The sequence below is a fragment of the Tursiops truncatus genome, chromosome 4, assembly GCF_011762595.2.
Source record: "Tursiops truncatus isolate mTurTru1 chromosome 4, mTurTru1.mat.Y, whole genome shotgun sequence".
Lineage (NCBI taxonomy): Eukaryota > Metazoa > Chordata > Mammalia > Artiodactyla > Delphinidae > Tursiops > Tursiops truncatus.
This window is the reverse complement of record NC_047037.1, coordinates 86,522,827-86,535,838: the sequence shown is the minus strand read 5'-3', so window position 1 is coordinate 86,535,838 and position 13,012 is coordinate 86,522,827. Positions and strand designations below refer to the sequence as shown.

General features: G+C 42.6%; 1 long non-coding RNA gene across 1 annotated transcript; it reads right to left on the bottom strand.

The window, feature by feature from the left end:
- Positions 1-4,273: 4,273 nt before the first annotated feature.
- Positions 4,274-12,912, bottom strand: LOC141278592 (uncharacterized). Its single transcript, XR_012331531.1, has 3 exons — positions 12,775-12,912; positions 5,665-5,713; positions 4,274-5,116 (listed from the first exon to the last, which is right to left on the bottom strand). It is a non-coding gene; the product is annotated as an uncharacterized lncRNA (long non-coding RNA).
- Between the last annotated feature and the right edge of the window lie 100 nt (positions 12,913-13,012).

Below are 13,012 nucleotides of genomic sequence, written 5' to 3'. Positions count from 1 at the left end.
AGCAGGCAGGCTCCTTAGTTGCAGCATGTGGGCTCCTTAGTTGCAGCATGCATGTGGGATCTAGTTCCCTGACCAGGGATGGAACCCAGGCCCCCTGCATTGGGAGCACAGAGTCTTATCCACTGCATCAGCAGGGAAATCCCCTAATTACCCATTCTTAGGGTATCCTCCAACTCACAGAGATCATCTCTTCCTATTGAAACAGGAGGGAAGGGGGCAGGGCACAACATTTAAAAGAATGACATAGCCTTTGAGGATCAGACATAAACTGGTTAGAACTGACCAGGCCCAAGATGGCGGAAGTTTCCAGTAGTCCTTGAGCCTCATTATATACTCAGTGTAATACATTAGCATCTAAATGACACACCCACCAGCGCCATGACAGTTCTGAGGCTGACCATAAAGGGACAAAAAGTAGGCAGTGGTCCAATTCCTGGAAATCCCTGCCCCTTCCCCAAAATAGCTGGAATAATCCTCCCACTCCTTAGCCTCTGAAATTACCCAGTCCATAAAAACTGTCTCTATAAGAATCTCTTTTACCTGGGCCCTTTCTATCTCTCTAACCCCTTATACCATTCTCCTATTCTGTATTACTCAGTATATAGCCAGAAAAACAAAACCCAAGGATCATTATAGTGGTGAGATATTACCTGAAAATCAGGAAGCTGCTCTCTTCCCTGGTCTGGAGCCCACCAGTCTTCACTTCTCTTTGATACACTGGAGATATTAAACCTGTTTCTACTGTGGTTGGAACTAAACAGGCACTTGTCTTTCTGTAGATGCTGCTAAAACCTTTACTGACTACTAGGGCCCAGAGCCTACTACCACTTCTGTTGCTGCTACCAGAGGCTCCACCAGAAGCAGAAAAAATGGCTTCTTCATTTCTGCTACTCTAAATGTCCTACCAATGCTGCATGGTATCAGAAATTAGCAGGAAATGTGCTGAAAAAGGAGTCTGCAAAATGTAGTTTTCTGGCTTCCAGCCCCTGTGATTTAGAGAACACAGAAGGTCAGGAATGGAGCCAAGAGCTACACACAAATAATTGGCACATGTGGGCTTTACACCGAACCCTTTCAAGACACACATACACATTCATATGGTTTTCATAAGGTTAATACCAATTTATTTTCTGGGTCTCAGCTTAAATAACAGTTCACCAATCAAGCTCTTTTTCACCCCACATGTTGATTTGGGTCCCCTATTATATACTCTCAGGCACCTTGTAATTTTCCTCACATTAAGAAAATTGTCACCAAAAAATTGCATAATTTTTCATTTAATATCTATTAAACCAAACCAAAAAATCTCCTATTAAACCAAAAAATCCTTGGAAAAAAAGGACTTCTATGTCTTCTTTTTTGATACCTCTCCATTGCATGGAGTACAGATCATCTGAATAAATATTTACTGAATAACTGAAATATATCTTCTATCATAGCATTTGAAAGGGTAGTTCCTTCATTCATTGTCAATAATCGCTCTAGGATAAAATATTTAATAGTTCTGAAAGATTATTTTATCATTAGGCAAAGGGTCAGTTTCTCAGGGATTTCTCTCATGTTGTTATACATACAGAGTTTGGCAGAAATGACATTTTAGTTTCTCTAGGTGAGTTGAATAGAAGTATGAATGCCTAGATCTTTTTCAATAATGTAGTATATATATCTTTTTAATGTAGTATATTTCACAGTAATTTAAGTACCATGGAGATAGTTATGGAATTAGATTAAAAAAAGACAAATTAAGGAATTAAATAGATGGAATTTCTATGAAATGTACAAAAGACAGAGTAAAAAATAAACAAAGAAAATTATAAAGCAGAAGAAGGGAGGGAAGAAAAAAAAAAAAAGAAAATTATAAAGATTCCCCCTCCAATCTTGAGGTTCTAGCCGTCTAGTTATAGAATCACATATGAAAACAACATCAAAACATTTATTTACCCAAATATTCACATACATTTTATACCAAAATAATATTTTCAAACACTGAATGGGAACAGCTTAGAATTAAAGTATTTGATCATGAAAGGGATAGAGCTGATTTTTCTTGACAAACTGGCTTGTAGCTTTCTAATTTAGTTCCACTCATTAGGTCAACACTTCTGTTTGGCGTTTTATTCCCATAACAGAAAGACTGTAGGGTACAAAAGGGCAGCAGAGTTATCAGCCGTCTGTTATCTTTAAAGCTGGATTCCTGTTTCTGAAACTGGATTTTAAGAATTCTAATACTCAAAGTGTTTGATCTTTTTCTAAGAGGTGAGTCGTATTTACACTCTTCCATCCTCAGCTCTTACAGTATAACAATCCATAGGTTCCATCTGTGGGGGCGGGAGGAGATGAGGTTACTGTCAACAAACTTTTAAATTATTGCTGTGGAGAGGAAAGGGTCGCAAAACAAGTTAAACTGGAAGGTGACTGATACAATTCATCTAGGAGAGCTTCAGTTTTTTTTTCAGGGAAATAAGCAACGTTATCCGATGACAATGCCTAGGCTAAGGAAAGGGATGGAGGCCTGAGGATAAAGGAAAAACATTGGAGCGATCACTGTAAAGGTTTCAATAAGGATGATTATAAGACTGTTGAACAGCTTTGAGAACTCAAGGGGAAGTTTGATACCATGAAATTTCAGGAATTGTATCTCGTGCCCTGTTGAGATTTTATCAAGCAACTCCTGATCTCTTGAAATGGAGCAGGACCCTCTGGGGCCCTCCTGACTACAAATCCTTTCCCTTTCCCCCATTTCTTGTTTGTAGGAAATAGGCTGCATTCAGCCTCCTTGACCTTCCCTGAGCTCCAAAGAGCAGATTCAAACAGTTGCTTATCAGGGAAGGGAGGGAATGCAGAAAGAAAGGAAGAGCAGTCAAGAAACAATAGTGCAGGAATGGGACAGGGTCCTGGTTCCTCCTCAAGGGATATATATAACATTTATCTTTGAGTTCTGCAGGAACTAAGGCCCCCACCAAGGTGGAGGACGGTAACTTCAGCCTGAGCACAAGATTCCTGGAACACCGCCCTGTTACCTCACCACCACCCAATCAGAAGGAAGTCTGCACACAGTGGAAGATAATGAAGACTGTGACCTCCTCCCCAAATGACTGTCCCTTCAAAAACTTTCACGGTCCAGCAGAATCTTAAGAGTTGGTTTTTGGACACAAGTCCACCTTCTCCCCAGGTTGCTAGGCTCCTCAATAAAGCAATCTTTCCTTTTCCAACCAACACTTGTCTCTTGAGTATTGGCTTTCGAGTGGTGAGCAGTACTTCGGTAACACGATGGCAAGAATGCTGAGTGTTGTTAGTGAGGGCTAGCGAAGCAAACAAAGGCTGGTGAGTGCATTATTGAGAAATTTACCATGGAGTCCAGTCTGGATAGGAAGGCAGAAAAGCCAGAATGAGAGTAATGGATTTGGAGATAAGTGTTAGAAAACAAAACTTGGAAGATGAAGAGTCAATTCGATAATGATGGTAAACTGGTAGGAAAACAGTAAGCTAGTTTAGAAAAAGCTCTTCAGTGAGAAATTCCCGCTGAGACCAGAGGTCCACAGGAGGTTGGAAAGTATTGATGTTGTCAAGGTCCTCAAGTAGTAGAATGGAAAAAGTGTACACAGAAATTCAAAAGAAGACAGGTTGTTAAATGATGTCTACAGCACAATGATCTAGAAGTAGATACACCCAGCCCTGTTCCAGGTAGCACAGGTTGAAGAAGTAGAAAAAAAAAAAAGAGCTTTCTATAGAAGAGGATGCAAAGAATCTTAAACTTTAGAGAAAAAATTATGTTTTATTTAGTTCAAGAAGGTAGAAGTATTAAAAGTAAGGATATGGGGATGTTAGTTCATGATGGAACAGGGGTCCTAAAGAGTCTCATGAAGAAAACGAACAGACCGGTCAGGAATGGAGTGAGCCTAGGGTGGTGTTAGGGAAACTAGGTAAGGTGGTTAGAAGTAATGCTGAGTTTTATGTTAAGGTCTTTGAATGTTGGTCAAAAGAATTAAGGTAAGGTGATGGGGAATTGTATTAATAAAAGAAAATTCTTTTTCCTCTCTGCTCTACTCACACCAATTTCTGACATCAAGTGTGGTGGTGGAGAAGGGGGGGGTTCCCAGACAAAACAATTCTCCAACCTTCCAGAGTAACTCCTATAATTCAATTATGACACTAACTACCTGGTGTTAGCATAGGTCCTAAAGATTAAGGACCCAGCCCCACAAGACAGCCCCCATTTCAGATGCTCATCACAAGTTCCAGGTGGTCAACGGTACTTCTGACCAATCAGCTATAAATTGAGCATTTCCATGACCCTCTCCTGGGGTTCAATAATTTGCTAGAAGGGCTCTCAGAACTCAGAAGAAACACTTAATAGAATTTACTACTTTATTTTTAAGGATACAACTCAGGAATAGCCAAATGGAAAAGTTGCATAGGGCAAGATCTGTGGGAAGGGGGACAGAACTTCCATGCTGTCTCTGAGTACATTACCCTCCCAGAACCTTCACATGGTCACCAACATGGAAGCTCTCAGAGTTTAGAGGGTTTATGTTTCTGTTTTTGTTTTCTTTCTGCGGTACACGGGCCTCTCACTGTTGTGGCCTCTCCCGTTGCAGAGCACAGGCTCCGGACGCGCAGGCTCAGCAGCCACGGCTCACGGGCCCAGCCGCTCCGCAGCATGTGGGATCTTCCCGGACCGGGGCACGAACCCGTGTCCCCTGCATCGATTGGCAGGCGGACTCTCAACCACTGCGTCACCAGGGAAGCCTGAGTTTAGAGTTTTTAATAGAAGTTTCATTAAGTTTGTTACCGAGTCCAAGCTCGCTCTGCTTGCCGCACAACAGGCCAATAAATCAGGAGATAAGGTGTTGAGGCAAGGAATAGTGACTTTATTCAGAAAGGCAGTTGTCTGAGAAGATAGAGGACTAATGTCCTTGAGTACCATCTTCTCAGGGCCTGGATGCCAGTTTCTTTTACAGAACAGAGATGGGGAGGAGGTGAGGAAATAAAGTAAAAAGGCCATATGTCTTGCAAAACATCTCCTGGCTTGGCCAGCCTCAGGGAGGGGATGTGTTAATTTCTTCTTTCTTGCAGCCATTCACAGGTGGGCAGGGTCAGAATGTTTCCCTGTGAGCTAAAAAGGGCACTTTCGTTTAACATTTAGGCACAGGGGCAGGGTTCCCCGAGGGAGGCCATTATGTATGCTTATAGCTATAGACAGCACCCCTTTAGTGATTATAGTAACAAAAAGCAACTGAGAGCAAAGGTTAAAGTAAGAGAAACAGATCGAACATGGAGTCAGATTTTTTTCTTCCCTGTTACAAGTTGACATAATTGATTAAATCATTGGTCATTGATGACTAAGTCAGTCTCCAGCTTCTCTCCCCATCCTGGAGGTTGGGAGTGGGGTGGGACTGAAACTTCCAACCCTCTAATCACTGGGTTGGTTTCTCTGAAAACCAGCCCAAATCCCCCAGTCACCTCATTAGCATAAGCACACTAATGGTTGAAAGGGGCTTATTATAAATAACAAAAAGCACTCCTCAAGAGGGAAGAGATATGGGAACATATGTATATGTATAACGGATTCACTTTGTTATAAAGCAGAAACTAACACACCATTGTAAAGCAATTATACCCCAATAAAGATGTTAAAAAAAAAAAAAAAAGCACTCCTCTCACCCATGTCATTCAGGAAATTCCAAGCATTACAGGACCTCTGTGCCAGGAACTGGAGAGAAGAAGAACAAATGTGTATTTCTCATTATGTCACAATTAGTTTTCTACTATTGCTGTAACAAATTACCACAGACTCAATGGTTTACAGCAACACAAATTCATTATCTTTCAGTTCTCTACATCAGGAGTAGAGCACAGGTCTGGCTAAAATCAAGGCATGAGCATTCCTTTCTGGAGGCTCTAGGGGAGAATCCATGTCTTTATCTTTTCCATCTTCCAAGCACTGCCAAATGCCTTGTCTTATTGTCCCTTTCCTCTATCTATAAAGCCAGTATCGTTGTATCTCTCTGACCATTTTTGCCCACTATGCAGCAAAGCCAATCTACTAACACCAGGTTGTGGTGAAGGAAAGTACAGGCTTTACTGCAGGGCACCAAGTAAGAAGAATGGGCAACTCATACAACTCAACTCTTTTCCCTCCCTTCCATTCAATAATTATTTATTGATTAATGATAATATAAAAGAAATGGTACTGGATGTTTCAGCAACCTGAGACACATCCATAAGAATCAAAGGAATAATATAAAGTGGAAGTAAATTATAAAATTTGCCCAATAATTAAAAAAAAAGTCAGTTATGTTATTTCAACCTTTGCCATTTGATCTTCGCCCACCCATTTTCTTCTCCATTTTCTGTCTTCTTTTAATATCCCTCTGCTTCTACCCATATTTTCATTACTTTTTTTGAGTGTTTCTCTTTCCATCCCTTTTCATCCTCTTACTCATGTGTCTTTTACCTCCTGTTTCCCTTGGTTTCCTATGTTTCTATCTTTTAGCACACATTCAAACCACTGGGGGAAGAAACTATTTTGTTCTAAAATACTAAAATTCCCCTGAATTCATTTTCTCCTTTCCATCCACTTTATCACTGCTCAAGTTCACACTTTCATTCTCTCTTCTCCCTACAACTTCCTTACTAAATTTCTGCTTCTAACTCTCCTAAATCCCCTGACAACCCATCCATCCTCACCTTTACACTGTTCTATGACTTTTCTAGCAAACCTAACCTTGTCATTCCCCTACTCGAAGTTCTTCAAGTGTTCACATGACATACCAGATAAAATCCAAACTTCTTTATAAGGTTTAAAAAAATTCCTTCCTACCTACCTAACTTCATTTTTACCTTTTCCCCTAACTTCCCTTTGCATGTTACCCTCTGGCAGCACAGAAATACTTGTGGTTTCATCATTCTCTGTCATGCCTCTGTAACCTTCCATCTGTCATTCTTATATCCCCTCAGCTGCTTTCATGCCATCCATGTGGCAAACTCCTAGTTATTCTTTAAAACTGTTCAAATACTACTCAGCCATTAAGAAAGAATGAAATCTTGCCATTTGTGACAAACTGGAGGGACCTTGAGGGTATTACATTATGTGAAATAAATCAGATGGAGAAAGACAAATACCAAATGATTTCACTCATACATGGAATCTGAAAAAAAAAAAAGCATGGTGGTGGATGGTAATTAGATCTTTGGTGGTGATCAATTTATTGTGTATACAGATGTCAAATTATAATGTGGTACACCTGAAACTTATATAATGTTATACACCAATTTTACCTCAATTAAAAAAAAAACAAGGGGGGGCTTCCCTGGTGGCGCAGTGGTTAAGAATCTGCCTGCCAATGCAGGAGACATGGGTTCAAGCCCTCGTCCGGGAAAATCCCACATGCCGCAGAACAACTAAGCCCATGCGCCACAACTACTGAGCCTGAGCTCTAGAGCCTGTGAGCCACAACTACTGAAGCCTGCGTGCCTAGAGCTGGTGCTCTGCAGCAAGAGAAGCCACCACAGTGAGAAGCCCACACACCACAACGAAGAGTAGCTCCCGCTCTCCACAACTAGAGAAAGCCTGCGCACAGCAACAAAGACCCAACACAGACAAAAAAATAAATGACTGTTCAAGTGTTACCTTTGCTGTTAGGGTTTCTCAGTCTCTTTTAGGCAGACCTGAGACTCATCTTCTGCTCTTTGCTATATTGTACATCCCTCCACTGTTTGCAAGAATACTATTATTGGTATTTGGGGTCAGGACTTGAGTTTTTCCATTCCCAACACCTTACGTAAACTTCAGCACATAAGAGCTCAATCATGTTTGCTCGATTGCCCTACCCTTTTATTTAACCTACCTGAATATCAGTGCCTAAAACTGTATTCTTTGGAACACTAGTGCCCCTACAAAGAGTTGTATATTATAAATAGAGTTAGCCTTTAGATAGCTATGTGATGTATGTTCTCATTGTAGGTTTAAGAGAGAAGTTCAATTCTTCTTTTCCCAAGTAATCCTCTTTTTTTTTTTTTTTTCCGGTACGCGGGCCTCTCACTGTTGTGGCCTCTCCTATTGCGGAGCACAGGCTCCGGACGGGCAGGCTCAGCGGCCATGGTTCACGGGCCCAGCCGCTCCGTGGCACGTGGGATCTTCCCGGACCAGGGCACGAACCCGTGTCCCCTGCATCGTCAGGCGGACTCTCAACCACTGCGCCACCAGGGAAGTCCCCAAGTAATCCTCTTATCTTTTAGTTTCATAATGATTCTCAAGGGCAATCAAGGTCTGTAAAATAAATCTAAACAACCTAAGATTTCAAATTTCTATTTGTCTTTACCATGATCTAGATCAGGAACATCAACCAAAAAACACCCAAATCATACGCATATATGACTAACACACCAGCCTAATTACCTCCAAATTTACTTCTTTCAAACCCGCCTCTGCTTAACTTGGATTATTGTCAATGAAATAGAACAAATTTTGCTCATTTGCCTTATTGCTTTTATTTCTATTAATTGACAGATTGATGTGGGCTCTGTGATTTTAAACAGTTTGACTTACAGAAAAATAACTGTTATAAGGGAAAGTTTTGGGAAATAGTCACCGAAAAATACAGCATCAATCAAAGTTCAATCAGGAAAACAGAAACTATATTATGTCACCTAGGGAACTTAATAATAGGGCATTGTTACACAGGGCATGAAGGGGAGGCTCCATGCCAAAAAGGGGAACACTGAGGTGATTCAGAGATATGTAACGTAGGAAGCCGTTACCACCTTAAGGCTAGGGAAACAAAGGGAAAATTTTGGGTTATTAGAACTAAGAAACTCAGAGGACAGATCTCGCTGGCTAGGGCATGGGTCTTTGAGAAGTAGGCATAGCCTAGCTGGTGCTGGTGACTCTGATGTGTTGTGATGAGTCTGGTTCTTACAATGTAAAAGCGGGAGGCTGGAGCCAACTGCTGATGACAGGAAGAAGGGCTATTGCTACTGAGGTGATGCTGATAGCAGGAAGCAAACAGGATGGAACAAATGTCTTCTCCCCAACCCCTACCTACCACCCTCCCTCTAATGACTTCTGTTGATCGAACCTATCAATAACTGGCAAAGAAGACATATGTTTGCACAGCCCCAGCCCCAGTATTAAGAGTGAATATGGAGTGGAGAGATGATAGCTTAATAAGTAGCACTAAGAGCAATTAAATCAAGAGTGTTAAGCCATGGTCAGTTAGAGTAACCGTCTCGCAGCTTGAAAAATTCAACATGATCATATACTCAAGACCTTAAAAAATTAATATTCTTCTGTTGAGTCTGTCTTCCATTAGATATGCACTGGAGTATGCTATGTCACTACAGTTATCATTTAATCATCCAATCTGGGAGCTATATGGCAGATACGGTTCTAGGTGGTTGGGTTTCAACAGTGAAAAAGTAAATAGGTCCCTGCCCATCTTTGGGGAACTGTCCTTCTAGTGAAGGGAAAACAGACAATATATAAAGATATAATGTGTCACATGGTGAGTGCGATGGAGATAATAAAGCAAGTTGTGTGTGTGGGAAATAGGGATTGGAGATGGGGACAGCTCTTTCATATGGGGTAGTCATAGATGATCTCAATGATAGAATGCAATTTGAGCAAAGACCCAAAGGAAATAAGACGGAGAAAGCAGTATGAATATATGGGGGAAGATCTTTTCAGTAGGAAATAGCTGTATTTGATTAAAGTGGGTGGACTTTTTTGTGGGTTTACAGTTTGTTTTTAACTATTTGCATAGTTCTGCTATAAAAGACTGTGATTCTAGCTGGGTAACATCAACTTACTGTCAAATATAGTGCCAATTCAAACATTCCACAAAGCATTGCTCATCTCTTCCACTGAGGGAAAAGCTATACTTCTTCACGTAGCAGGTTATAAAAAAAATTGCTGATGGTAAAAGGACTAGCTGAAGTACATACATAATAGTCCACCTCTACTAAAAAATACTTCTTTTAGAGTCAGCTATGAAATTCTAGTAGCCTCAAACCTTTAATTTGGATTATTTGAGTAAATGTAAAATGCCCAAAACTGTACATAATTATGTCTTTTTTGAGATGTCGACCTTCATTTTTTAGTTGAGCTAATGAAACTCAATAATTGGCCAACAGTCTTTAAGGCATAAAGTGGGACGGACACCATCAGTACTTTTAACCCAAAACAATGAAATCACTGTTGGCATTAGGATTATGTTGCTTTTTGTTCAGATAATTTTTTTTTCTTGGAAAATACGTGCATACTTTGGGTTCAATGGTGCCAGAAATATTAATGTTAGCTATGATTAAGTTTCCTTCAACCAATTTGTCACTCAAACAATCAAGGTGAACTTATCTGTAAGGCAGATGCCTGAAAATGGTATAACCCAGTTATACTCTCATGTTAAAGCCTTTTAAAAAAACAACAATAATTCTGGCCCTTGAAGAAAGTGAGTTGTACCACGTAATATAAAATCTTTTTCTGTAGCTAGTAATAATTTCCTACAGGAAAGCTTGAGGTGGGTATGTCTTCATTTGAGGAGAATGTAATTTGAGACTGGACACTTCCAAAGTAGAAGTTTGAGTTAACTCAGTCAACTTGTTTTTAACTTTTTAAAAGGAATCTTGAGAGGTCAGTGGTGTCTACTGGAAGGCAAGAACTTGGTTCTGGCGGCGAGACCACCACACATGGCTTGTAGTGTTTGCACTTAACTTCTGTACCTAGGTTCCTCTGGCTGTCAAGTAGGGATAATAGTAATTTCCTGCTTTGACTTCTCTGGCTGAAGATGATACATTAACACAAATTACTATTATTAAAACATAATGCATGCATGCACGTAAAACACCAGCGTGGTGTTCTTTTCATGCTCATATAACATGTATAAATACTGCTCTTCCATGCACTCTTCACTTTAGGTCAGAGGAGAATAGCATGCCACTCATCCAATTCTCAAAATATGGAGGAAATATATTCTTTAAAGCTCCATATCATCCTTTTGAGAAGCACTAAACCTGCTAATCCCTCATGGTCTCTGTAGCAATTGCATTATGGCCCCCATATTAAGCCTTTGGCACCTTTTCAAATGTTGGCTAAATTACTTTTTTCCTGGAGACTAGAACCATCAGGGAAAGGCTACGGTAATGAAATTTGCTAGGGACATTAAAATTTTGGTTGTTTAACATTTAACTGAGTATCAACAACGTGTTAAAGTGCTATCTAAACAGATAATTAGCTCCTCGCTGCGCAGTGGGCTCTGTCTAAATTTAACTGTGAAATTAGGTTTAGGGAATGCGAAAATAGGAAAAGAAATTTTCTCAAGGGAAACGGTGGTGTCAGCACAGCTGAGGAATGTCACAATAGCTACATTTCGTCAATTATGATCGTCATCAGGGCATCTCTAGGAGCAACGCAGGACAAGGTTTCTTCTTAAGTGCATCCTGAAACTAGGTGATGGAAAGGAGTGGTTGCAGGAGACAGGCTTACAGGGGACGACAGAGGCAACAGGCATAGACTGCGAGAGAGAAAAAAAAGGGGTGGAGGAAAAGAGGTATTTTAACCCAGCGCTGGAAGAGAGGTTGGGAGGCGGAAATTAAGAAAGAAAAAAGAGCGGCGGGCAGGGGGTAGAACTGTGTGTAGCCTTGGAGATGAGTAAAACATTGTAAGTCAGTGGATGGAGGTCGGGGAGACCCTAGTGACTGAAGGGGGAGGACAGCGTGATCTTGGCGGCAGACAAGCATTAGTTTAGCTGCGACAGGCGGCTAAATCCTTGTTTGACTTTCTTCCTATTGGAGCACATTTGTGGCTCTCTGGAGGCGACGGCAGGACCAACATAAAATTAATGGTGTCAGGACTGAGAACCTGTGTCCTCTGCCTCCAGCCCCCCTCAGGACAGTCGAAACTGCCCACCACCCCCGCAAAACCGCCGATGGCTGTGGCTCCAAGGTTAAGCCACCAGGGCTGTGCGTGGCGGGCAAATAAAGAGGTCAAGGCGAGCAGCTGCCGGGGTGAAGGAGGGTCGTGGTGGTTCACGGACGCTCCTCTCACGGGCACGTGTTTAGCACTTCCCGAGGTCGCTTTCCCGCGATCAGTTCATAGGAAAACAGGCAGTGAAAATAAAATTACACGTGCGAACATGCAAATGAAACAAAACCAAAGGAAAACACCACGGCACTACAGGCACTCCGACCGGGGAAATCCAGGCCTCCTGTTGCCAGTCGCCGGGGGAGGATAGCGGACAGCCTGGCGGTCAAAGAAGCGAGAGAGAGAAAAGCAAACCTTCTGGGGCCCCTCTCCTTTCCCGGCTCCGTTGACCCTTTCACCAAACTGCCCACCCAGAGAAAGGGGCAAGAAAAACGGCTGTGCAAACGTGCCTCGGCAGACTGGGGGGGAAGTGGGGCTGGGAAGAAAGGAGGGATTCGGAGAGCTCAGCTGTCCCGGGAAGCAGGAAGGAGGAGAAAGTCTCTCCTTTCAGCCCTCGGCGAGGAGGGAGATGACTAGTCCGGCACACTATGTCCAGCTTCCCAGACAGGAACCTTTCGCATGGGCAACGGAAAGACAGCCCCATCGTGCCTTCCCCTCCCCCGCCTCTCGTCCGGTCCCCGCCAGAGGGAGAGCGCCGCTCGGGGGAGCGTAGCCGCGAGCTGGACTATCCCACCGCCCTCCGCCTCGGTCTGAGCAGGGGCCGCGGTGGACCAGCAAGGGGCGGAGTGGGCGAGACCATTGGAAACGCTGGGAAGGGGGACGAAGCAGGAACGCGAGGGGCGGGGCCTACTAACCTATTCCAGATTTTCCTGTCCTCTTTAAAGCCCTGCTTTCGGAGAAACCCCGTTATCAAAGAGGAGAAAAGAGATTTTGGGTTTTTTTGAAAGGGGAGGGGCGTGTGTAGGAGGGCGGGGTGGGAGGAGTCGGGCTTTCACTCCCGGATCAGACGTGAGCGCGAGTTGCGCGGGCGAGTCCCTGCGCTCTGAGGGTCGGCTTCCTCTCCCCCTCCCGTGCGGGCGGGGTGGTGCGTTC